The sequence below is a fragment of the Eschrichtius robustus genome, chromosome 3, assembly GCF_028021215.1.
Source record: "Eschrichtius robustus isolate mEscRob2 chromosome 3, mEscRob2.pri, whole genome shotgun sequence".
Taxonomy (NCBI): Eukaryota; Metazoa; Chordata; class Mammalia; order Artiodactyla; family Eschrichtiidae; genus Eschrichtius; species Eschrichtius robustus.
In genome coordinates this window covers 35732376-35744220 of record NC_090826.1, presented here as the reverse complement: position 1 = coordinate 35744220, position 11845 = coordinate 35732376, and positions in this window count along the sequence as shown.

Genomic DNA, 11845 nt, shown 5'->3' with positions numbered 1-11845 from the left:
TTATTCTTTCCATTAGAGTGATGAGGAAACTGAGATGCACATAAATTAAAGATTTGCCTAAGATGACACACCTCCTAAGAGGTCAAACTCAGGACATCAAGCTTTAGAACCCAAGTGCTTAACAACGATACCAGTGCCGCTGGAAGGTGTAATTTGCCAAGAAATGACTGTCTGCCTTTCAACTGTGACAAAATGGTGGCTATTTCCACTTGAATAGGTTCTGTCACTTTGTGCACAAATAAACACATTCTCCTTGGAGCTAGACAACACCCTCCATTGTGGGGACCCTCCACAGCTGTCTTTCATCCTTTGCTACTCAAAGTGTGGTCCATGGATCGGCGGCAACAGCATTCCCTGGGCGTGTCTTACAAATGCAGACTCTTGGGCCCCGCCCCAGCCCTTCTGAAACAGAATCTGCACTCTCTCCAAATTACCAGATGATGCGAATACATATGAAAGTTTGAGAAGCTCTGGTCTTCAGTGCTTTTATCTGGTTGGCTCAGAATCAAGGGATGGTTGGTCTCAGTCCTCCAGCTTGAGCTCATCTTCACATTAGCAGCGGAAGAGTGGGTGTGATCCCTTCTCTGTAGCCCAGGCCCCCTCCTGGGACTGCTCTGACTGTGGTAGCTTTTATGCCAACTCTCAGGAGCTTTGACTTTTGCAGGGCATGGGCCAGTGTAGACCATATTAACTCCCACATTTAGCCCCTCTGGGGCTTCAGCTGGGGCTCCCCTTCCTGATCCTACAGAGTTAGTGTCCTCAATATCACTTTTCTCTCTTCCTCCTGAATTAATGTTACTAACAGAGAATTGTGGGAAGGGGTAGGAGGAGGGACACGGAAACCTACAGCTCCCCTGTGAAGTCTTAGCTTCTCTCGCACCATTTCTCTGCAAGAAGTCCCTGAGGCTAGGTTTGTCCTGATTCCTGTTCAGTTCTCAAGTTCCAAGGACCAGCTTCCTTTGCCCAATGGGGGTGACTTTGGATGCCTCTCCCAGACCCCAATCAAGGGCCACCCAACCTCTGCCGGGTCAAGTGAGAGGGGAAACAACTCTAATGTTCATGCAGTCCCGTGGCTTTGATGCTGTGTATGTGCTGATGGCTTCAAAATATCTCTAGCTGCAACTCCCCCTTCTGGGGTCCAGATTTGGATCACCAACTGCCTACTTGGCATTTCTGCTTATGTGTCTAATGGGCATCTTATACTTACGATGGCCAAAATAAAACTCTTGATTCTGGTTCCCACCCCTAAACCTGTCTTGTTTCCTCTAGCCTTACCCACACTGTAAGTGGCACCACCATCTATCTACTCAGTTGATCAAACCAAAAACCTCAGTGCTCCTTGATTCCTGTCTTCCTCTTACCCTACATTCAATTCATTAGCAAGTCCTGCCAGATAGTCTTTCAAAATGCACCCTGAACCTGAACCACCTCCACTGCTACCATCCTAGTCCGTCCAAGTCTGGATCACTGAGTAACTTCCTAACTAACTCCACTCTTAACCCCTCCAGCAGATCCTCCACAGAACTGGAGTGAGATGTTTAAAATGCAAATCAGATTTCTTCACTCCCCTGCTTAAAACCCCTAACGGTTTCCTACTGCACTTAGAATAAAATCCAAACACCTCCTAGAGGCACACAAGGTCCTGCCTGATCCGGCCCCTGCCTACTTAGATCCCATCTCCACCAGCCACAATAACCTCATTGTGTCTCTCATCTTAATCCTTATCATGCTCAACCTTTCTGCAGCGCTTGATACTCTCCTCCTTCCTTGTGTTCTGCAATGTGTCACCTTCTCCCGGTTTCCTCCTACTTCTGTAATGTTCCCTCCCAGTTTCTTTCTCTCTTTGCTCTTTCTCTTAAATGTTGGTGTTCCCCAGATGTCCTTGTTTTCCCCCTTCATATTCCCCGAGTGGTCTCATGGCTTCAATTCCATCTATATACCAGTAACTCTCAAGGTTTTATCACTCTTTTGAACTTCAAGTTCTCACTTACTTATTAGACATCTTGAGTTGTTGCTCCATGGGTACTTCAAGCTCACCGTGTCCCAAACAGAGCTATTCCTACCTCCCACGCTTCCTATCGGATCTTCCCTTCCTATGTTTGCATCTCACCATAGGCGACCTGGGCGTATAAGCTTGGAACCTGAACGTTATCCTCAAATTTTCATTCTCCCTCCACTCCTGCATCCAGGTCTTACCAAGTCCTATGACCTTTACAGGGAGGCAGCATAATAGTGTTTAGGGGTGCAGAGCCCACAAGACAAGGGGCTTGTTTACTACCATCAGAGAGTTGAGTTGGGGCCTTTCTGCTTCTGCGTGGAAGGACGACCAACTACCTGTCCCTGTCATTTTGCCATTTTTTTCTGCTTCCACACAGCTGGAAAGAGATGCCTTCCCCAATCCTTTGCTTTTTTTAGAATATCAAACAGAGACTGGAATAGCCCTAGGGGAAAGGAGATCACTTAGATCTGCTACTCTCTGGTCAGGGGCCAGTGGGTCCAGCCCAGGTCAGCAGGCCTAGGCTTTTCTGTTGGGATATAAGGCCAAAGCCCTGGCGTATAAAAGTCTGTATTTGATCTCTGTGCAGCAGCTGCTGAGAGAAGTCAAGGGGTTGCTGGGTGAGGACTGGCTCAGGCAGTAGTGTGCTGTTGGACTGCTCGCTATTTGTGGTATAAATACTCCAACATGGCCAATTTCAAGCTACTAATGTGATATCCCTGAACAGTGAGTGCGAAGAGAATTGGGCTTTCAGGGGCCCATGCCTGGGCCCTTGCCCTCTCCCTCCCAATTTTCCCAGATTTCCCAACATCTGTCATTTTTATCCAGTCAGAAAGCCCGGGAGAGGCAGCTCTGGGCACTTGGTTTCTCCATCTCCCCATCTCCTTCCCAGCGTTGCCAAGCTTCTCTCCAGAGCCATTGTTCCATTGATGCCTGGAGCAGTGTGTCAGAGCACTGTGGTTTCCCCACACCTTTTTCAGTGTTATGTTTGCTATTCCCATAGTTGACAAATGATCTCTCCTTATTCAGTACTTTTTCTGAAGCTCAAATTTGCTTTTATTCTTTCCCTGCTTAAAATCCTTTTGTGATCCTTTGGACCAAGCCTCATCTCTCGATGCTAGAACTAAAGTCCTTAAACCTCTCATCTTCCTGTTCCTGGACTCTCTCCCTCATGATGCTCCCTTCACTCTTTCCCAAACCCTGCCACAGGCCCTGCTTCCTTGCTTCCCCAAGCACAGAACCCTCCAAACTCTCAGCCTGTTGGAGCTGTCTTTGTGATTCAAGTCATTACTTCTTGGGACTCTTATCCCCCAACCATACGTAATGCGGAAAAAAGCCTAACTTAAAAAGAAAAATGCAATTTCACATTCCTTTCAGAGGCCTTGTAACTGTTTTGTGATCAGAAGCAACCTGGTGACACGTTGGGCATAGGAAGGAGTTAGAGAGCTAAGTTTGCCAAATATGAAATTAGTGAGAATTTTGGAGTGTATTGTGGTAACTCCAGAGAAAAAAGGAGGAGGGCTAGTAAGTGAAAGATAGCAGCCTGAGGGAAAGAAATCTTCACCAGTGAGAAATTCCAGTAGAAGGACTGTTGGAGGAAAATCTCAGAACAGTGATGCTTAATACTCAGTTTTAAGTTTACTTCCTATTCTGTGAAAGCTTAGCTTCCCTAAAGCATTCCCAAACACTCAGGAGAGGCCTTCTGTAGCAAAACCCTATATTCATGGTGTTTTAGGAACAAAGGGAGAAAGGTAACGATACCTGTGGAGTCAAGAGAGGATGGCAGCCACAGAAAGTGAGCAATCCAGTGATTAGCAAGAGCAGGAATTCAGATTGAGGGGTGATCATGAGGATGTACTAGAGTCCTAGTCAGAATAGATGAGGGCATGGACTTCCCAGAGGATTGGAATAGGGACTGCGCTAGTCTCTCTCTCTTTTTTTAAAATTAATTAATTAATTAATTTATTTTGGCTGTGTTGGGTCTTCGTTTCTGTGCGAGGGCTTTCTCTAGTTGTGGCAAGCGAGGGCCACTCTTCATCGCGGTGCGCGGGCCTCTCACTATCGCGGCCTCTCGTTGCGGAGCACAGGCTCCAGACGCGCAGGCTCAGTAATTGTGGCTCACGGGCCTAGTTGCTCCGCGGCATGTGGGATCTCCCCGGACCAGGGCTCGAACCTGTGTCCCCTGCATTGGCAGGCAGATTCTCAACCACTGCGCCACCAGGGAAGCCCGGGACTGGGCTATTCTGATTGGATGTAAAGGGAAAAGGTGACCCCAAAGCGTTGCAAGCCTTGAGGACATTTGGGTTACACACACACAATCTTTCCTTCCTCTGAGTCCCCCCAGGATTTTGTGCCCCTGTGAGGGTGCTTTTATACATAAACAGCTGTGCACACCTCCACCTTAGCGAGACAAGATGTGAACCCTGCCAAGAGGGGACTGTCATCTTAGCTCACTCATCCTGGGGTAAAAGTCGGGTGGGAGTGGGCCAGCCTCTTCCTCCCTGATTCCCTGTCCCACCAACTACCATTAAAGAGCACTTGCTATTTGCCAGCCCTACGCTAATGCGTTGTCTCATTACATCCCACGAGGACTCCATTCTGTGCCCTTGTTCTTACCTTACGGAAGAGAAAACGCAGGCTGAGATGGATTAACTGAGTTGTCCAAAGTTACTATTAAGGGGAACTGAGATTTGAATTCAGGTCTGACTCCAAAGCCTGTTCTTTTTTTTTTTTTTTTAAATTTTTATTTATTTATTTATTTATGGCTGTATTGGGTCTTCGTTTCTGTGCGAGGGCTTTCTCTAGTTGTGGCAAGCGGGGGCCACTCTTCATCGCGGTGCGCGGGCCTCTCACTATCGCGGCCTCTCTTGTTGCGGAGCACAGGCTCCAGACACGCAGGCTCAGTAATTGTGGCTCACGGGCCCAGCTGCTCTGCGGCATGTGGGATCTTCCCAGACCAGCGCTCGAACCCGTGTCCCCTACACTGGCAGGCAGATTCTCAACCACTGCGCCACCAGGGAAGCCCCAAAGCCTGTTCTTATAACTACTACATGGGCACCTCTGATTAGGACTACTGTTTTCTCCACTTTATTCATTTATTTAACGTTATGTGCCTGGAACAGGGCCACACCAGGCCAGAGTCTCTCCCACAGGATGAGGCTGGGTTCAAAACAGGCATCAGGAGAGGTTTTATTCAAGTAAATGGGAAAAGGGCCCCTAGGTGCCCAGCAGCGACCCCAAGCGAGAGCTACAGGGGACCCAATTTGGTCAGCCCTCTGTCCTCCTGAGCTGCTGGGCTCTCTCTAACCCCTGAATCCAAGTTTCCTGCTGAGGAAACATGAGGACCAGACCACTCCGGCCAGACTCTGGGAGCGGGCCTGGGGTGAGATAAGAGATGCACAGCCCGTGGGAGGAGCCTGAGCTGCCCAGAGGGCCAGGCAGGAAATCACCCCTTCCTTGGGGCCGAGAGGGGAATGACTCAGGGCTGACGGGTGGGAGTTCCGTTTTTGCAGTCCGGGCAGGCTGCAGCGGGGCCTCTTGGACAAAGCACTTGGGTTCGCCTTTCCCACAGCCGCCAGCCAAATGAGGCTTCAAGAGGCGTGCCTCGGCCTTCCCTCTTCCCTTTCCATCATTTCCCTGGAAACAAGTTTGTGCTGCTGAGTTGGTCTCTTGTTCCAACCCTTGCCCAACCCAGGTCATCCCCTGTGGGAATACAGCTGCCGAGTGAGGCAGTGAGGACTGCAGCTAGACAGGGCTAGGGCAGGTGAGGCTGAGAGTTTAGGTGCTTTGGCCTGAAGTTCTCTGCCTTGTTTGTAGTGGCGTCCTGGGTCCTATGGTGCCACAGTGGACGTGTGAGCTCTTCTGTTGGGGGAGAATGCCCTTGGGGCCCGCCCTTAGCCCAGGACCTGGCGCGCAGTATGCAATCAAAGTATTGGTGTTGGATTTGCAAGCTGGTATTATACCCCAGTCGGGCCCTTTCCCCTGTGCCAGAGAAGCACCACAGCACTGTGGCTACGAGAAGGATTCTGGATCCAGAATGTCTCGGTTTGAACCCCAACTCTGCCATTTATGAGCTGCCAGACTCTGGCTAAGTTACTTAACCTCTCTGAGCCTGTTGTCTCTTCTGCAGAATGGGAATGATAATAATAGTACCTACCTAATAGGGTTGTTGAAGATGAAAGGAATTAATATGTGCCACGTGCTTGGGCTGTGCCTGGCAATTAAGCACCATGTATGTACCAGCTGTTTTTGTTCTTTCAGTGACTGGCACTTCCAGCAACCCAGTCATCTAAACAGAAGTGTGGCAATAATCCTAGACTCCTTCCCTTTCCTTCCACGCCCATATTCAACCCCTGGCCATTCTATCACCTAAGTATTTCTTCCAGCTCACCACCACACCATCACTTCTTCATTCTCTCTCTCTTTTTTAACAGCTTTATTGGAATTTAATTTACATACCATACAATTCACCCAATTAAAGTGTGCAATTCAATGGCTTTTAGTATATTCACAGATATATGAAATCACAGTCAATTTCAGATCACTTTTATCTCCTCAAAAAGAAATCCTGGGACTTCCCTGCTGGCACAGTGGTTAAGACTCTGCGCTCCCAATGCAGGCGGCCTGGGTTCGATCCCTGGTCCAGGAACTAGATCCCACACGCGTGCCGCAACTAAGAGTTTGCATGCCACAACTAAGGAGCCCACGAGCTGCAACTGAGGAGCCCGCCTGCCACAACTAACTAAAAAAATATTAAAAAAAAAAAAAAAAAGAAATCCTGTACCTTCTAGCTCTTGCCCTCCTATCCCTCCATCTGCTAATCCCAAACTCTAAGCAACCTGCAATTTACCTCCTATTTCTAAATACTTGTCCATTCTGGACATTTCATATAAATGAAATACAAACAAATACAATATGTGGTCTTTTTGTGACTGGCTTCTCTCTTAGCATGGTATTTTCAAGGTTCTTGCATGTTGTAGAGTGCATCAGCATTTCATTCCCTTTTAATGGCTGAAATCGTATTCAATTGTATGGATATACCGCATTTTGTTTATCCATTCATCAGTCGATAGACATTTGGGTTGTTTCCACTTTTTGGCTATTACGAATAATGCTTCTATAAATATTCAAGTACAGTTTTGTGTGGGCATATGTTTTCGTTTCTCTTGGGTATATACCTAGAAATGGAAGTGCGGGGTCCTATGGAAATTTTGTGCTTAATTGTTCGAGGAACTGCTAGGCTATTTTCCAAAGAGGCTGCACCATTTTACATTCCCACCAGCAATGTATGAGGGTTCTAATTTCTCCTTGTCAACACTTGTTATTATCTGACTTTTGATTATAGCCATCCTAGTGGATATGAAGTGGTATCTCCTTATAGTATTTTTTAAAAAAATTATTGAAGTATAGTTGATTTACAATGTTGTGTTCATTTCTGCTGTACAGCAAAGTGATTCAGTTACATATATATATTCTTTTCCATTATGGTTTATCACAGGATATTGAATACAGTTTCTTGTGCTTTACACAAGGTAAATAAGGTAGGACCTTATTGTTTATCCATCCTATATATAATAGTTTGCGTCTGCTAATCCCAAACTGCCAATCCTTCCTTCCCCCACCCCAACTCTCCTTACAGTTTTTTTTTTTTTTTTTTAAATAGACTATTAAGTTTTTTTTGTTTTTGTTTTTAAATTTATTTATTTTTGGCTGTGTTGGGTCTTCATTTCTGTGCGAGGGCTTTCTCTAGTTGTGGCAAGCGGGGGCCACTCTTCATCGCGGTGCGCTGGCCTCTCACTATCGCGGCCTCTCTTGTTGCGGAGCACAGGCTCCAGACGCGCAGGCTCAGTAGTTGTGGCTCACGGGCCTAGTTGTTCCGCGGCATGTGGGATCTTCCCAGACCAGGGCTCGAACCCGTGTCCCCTGCGTTAGCAGGCAGATTCTCAACCACTGCGCCACCAGGGAAGCCCCTCCTTACAGTTTTGATTTGAATTTGCCTGATGACTAATAATGTTGAACATCTTTTCTTGTGCTTATTGGCCGTTTGTATAATCTTCTTTGGAGAAATGTCTATTCAGGGCTCTTGCTTATTTAAAAAAATTCGGATATTTATCTTTATTGAGTTGTAAGCCTTCTTTATATATCCTAGATACAAGTCCCTTCTCAGATATGTGATTTGCAAATATTTTTTTTCCCATTCTATGGGTTGTCTTTTGACCTTCTTGATAATGTCCTTTGATATGCCAAAGTTTTCAACTTTGATGAAGTCTAATTCATTTATTTTTAATTTTGTTACTTGTGCTTTTGATGTCATATCTAAGAATTCATTGCTAAATTCAAGGTAATGATGATTTACCCCTATGTTTCCTTTTAAGGGTTTTATAGTTTTAGCTCTTGCATTTAGGTCTTTGATCCAGTTTAAGTTTGTTTATGGTGTTTGTAAAAGGTCCAATTCATTCTTCTGCATGTGGTTATTCAGTTGTCCCAGCGCCATTTGTTGAGGACCATTCTTTCCCCATTGAATGGTCTTGGCACCTTTGTTTAAGATTAGTTGATCATAGACACATGGGTTTCTTTCTAGACTCTCAGTTCTATTCTATTGATCTGTCTATCCTTATGCCAGTACCACACTATCTTGATTTTTATTGCTTTGTAATAAGTTTCGCAATTAGGAAGTGTCAGTCCTCCAAATTTGTTCTTCTTTTTCAAGATTGTTTTGGCTGATTTGGGTCTCTTGCAATTCCATATGGATTTTAGAATCAGCTTGTCAATTTCTACTAAGAAGCCAGTTAGTATTCTGACAGGATTGCATTGAATCTGTAGATCAGTTTGGGAAGTATTATTATCTTAAAATTACTGAGTCTTCCAATTCATGAACATGAGATGTTTTTCCATTTATTTAGATGTGCTTTAATTTCTTTCAATGACGTTTTGTAGTTTTTAGAGTATAAGTTTTGCATGCCAAATATATTCCTAAGTATTTTATTCTTTTTAGTGCTATTGTAAATGGAATTTTCTTATTTTCATTTTCAGATTGTTCATTGCAAGTGTATAAAAGAAAACTGCTTTTTGTATATAAATCTTGTGTCCTGCAAACTTGCTGAACTCATTTATCAGTTCTAATAGTTTTTTAGTGGATTCCTTAGGATTTCCTGGATACACAATCATGTTATCTGCAAATAGAGACAGTTTTACTTCTTCCTTTCCAGTCTGGATGCTGTTTGTTTATTTTTCTTGCCCATCTGCCCTGGCTAGAACCTCCAGTACAGTGTTGAATAGAAGTGGGGAGACAGATATCTTTGTCTTATTCCTTCCTGTTCTTAGGGAGAAAGCATTCAGTCTTTCACTATTAGGTATGATGTGGATTTTTGTAAATGCCCTGTATCAGGTTGATGAAGTCTCCTTCTACTCTCAGTTTTAGTTGTTTTTTTTTTTTTTTAAACATGAAAGTGTGTTGGATTTTGTCAAATGCTTTTTCTGTGCCTATTGAGATGATCATGTAGTTTTTGTTTTTCATTCTATTGATACGTTGACATATTACATTCATCGGTTTTTGGATGTTTAACCAAACTCGGCACTCCTGGGATAAATCCCACTTGGTTGTGTTATGCAATCCTTTTTATATGTTGCTGGATTCTGTTTGCTAGTATTTTCTTGAGAATTTTTGTGTCCATATTCATAAGATATATTGATCTGTTGTTTTGTTTTCTTGTGCTGTTTTGTCTGCTCTGTGTATCAGGGTAATACTGGTCTTACAGAATGAATTGGGAACTATTCTTTCCTCTTCTATTTTTGAAGAGTTTGTGAAAATTTTGTATTTATTCTTTAAATGTTTGGTGGAATTCAGCAGCAAAGCCATCTGGGCATGGGCTTTTCTTTGTAGGTCGTTTTTTGATTACTAATTTAATCTTTTTACTTGTCATAAGTCTATTTTGATTGCCTATTTTTTCTTGTCAATTTTGGTAGTTCCTGTCTTTCTAGGAATTTGTCCATTTTATTTAAGGTATCTAATTTATAGGCACGTCACTTTGTTCCTCTATAATCCATCTTCCACAGAGTAACCAGTGATCTTTTCAAAAATGCAAATCTGATCATGACACACCCCTGCATCCAGCTCTTCTATGGCTGCCCTTTGCCCATAGGATAAAGACTCACATCCTTAATATTCCCTATAAGGTTCAGTACGGGCTGGCCCCTGTCACCTCTCTGCAGTCATTACCCTCATGGAGCTATGTCCTCCCTTTGTTCCAGACACAGGGAATTCTTTGCAGCTCCTGAACATACCACATGTCACAGGTGCTGTTTCCTCCACCAGGTGTTTTCTTCTGTCAAGCTCCTGCTTCTTCTTCATGGCCCATATTAAAATGTTACTTTCTCTAGAAAAGCTTTCCCGACTGCATCTCCTTTCTATGTATCCCACAGGTCCCGTCTCCCTCTCTTATAGCATACACCACTGTATTTTATTGTTTGTTTACATATCTGTCACCCCACAGGGGCATCTTTGTTTATATATTGGTCCCTACCAGAGATAACTTTTTAATCCCCACATCCACGACCTGGAAATATCCCTGCAGTAGATCTGAAATGGAATTTCATTCTAGCAAATCCCATCTCCCCTAGCATGCATAGCCTCCCCTTTACTCCAGTTAATTTCTTCTTCTTAAATTCAGCTCTACTCTCTATCCACTCAAGTCTTTTTGGAATACAGATTCTGATAATCACCCCCTTCCCCAACTTCCTGCATTTGTGTATAATGCTTATCAGCTGACACCTGCTGAACACTATGTCCAAGGTCATAGTTGTGGAAAATGTCCCTGTGTAATCTTATTTAGTGCTAACAGCAGTGAGGTAGCTGTTACTAACTTCATTTTTCAGAGTAGAAGACTGAAGCTCAGAGAGGTTAAGTGAGTTGACCAAGGTCACACAGATAGTAAGCGATATAGCAGGGACTTGGACACGGGTCTGTGTGATTCCAGTATCTGTGCTCTTAACCACAATATCATCCTATCTTTATGTCTTCTTCAATTTTATCTGATTCGCTGAAAAGATGTGAGAAGCAAGACAAGTCTTGTTTCTTAAGGACCAGTGGGAGAGAAATCTGAGGCCAGCAGTGACAAATCAAAAGGATGGGCAAACCTGAAGGCCACACAGCATGGGGTAGTGATTTGGGACTAGCTTTCAGTACAGGGATCACCCCCCCACACACTTAGAGACTCTGAGGAAGGCAAAGGAATCCTACCGTGGCCGGCTGAAGTTGGAAGTGACCTCTGCTTTCTTCCTTTGGGGCCCACAAGCCGGGCAGTACCAAGCCAGGGAAGGCCGCCTAGAGACATAAGGAAAATGGGAGCTCAAGACAGGTCAGAATCTGTCCGGTGCTGAGGTGTCAGTTGGAGCGGAGGCTGGCTTAGAGCCGATCCTAGGAGGGACTGTTTGGACAGAGCAAAGACTCCTAGGCTGGCAGCTACCTAGGGAGACATATTGGTGATAGAGGCTGGAAAGCTGGGAAGAGACCAGGGGAGAATTGGACTTCTCATTATGACGGAGATGTGGGGGCAATGTATGTATAAAATCGGTCTTCAAGAACATCTCCCATCATGGAGAGGCAACCCCCGTAGAGGGCTTGGAATAATGACAGTGTAACCAGGGATAGCATTTCTTTTCCTGGAAAGTCCAGTTTCTCCCTCTTTGGCTTAACTTTTCCCTGGGATTGACCAGCAGTAAAAGGTAGACATCGGATGGAGCTTCTCAGAGCATTTATTTTTCCTGATTACAAGGCTGGGAGTGGGGCGCAGCTGAACAGGGCATGTTAGTGGTATGAGTGCTGGCTTGAGTGGAGGGGCTGAAGCAGGG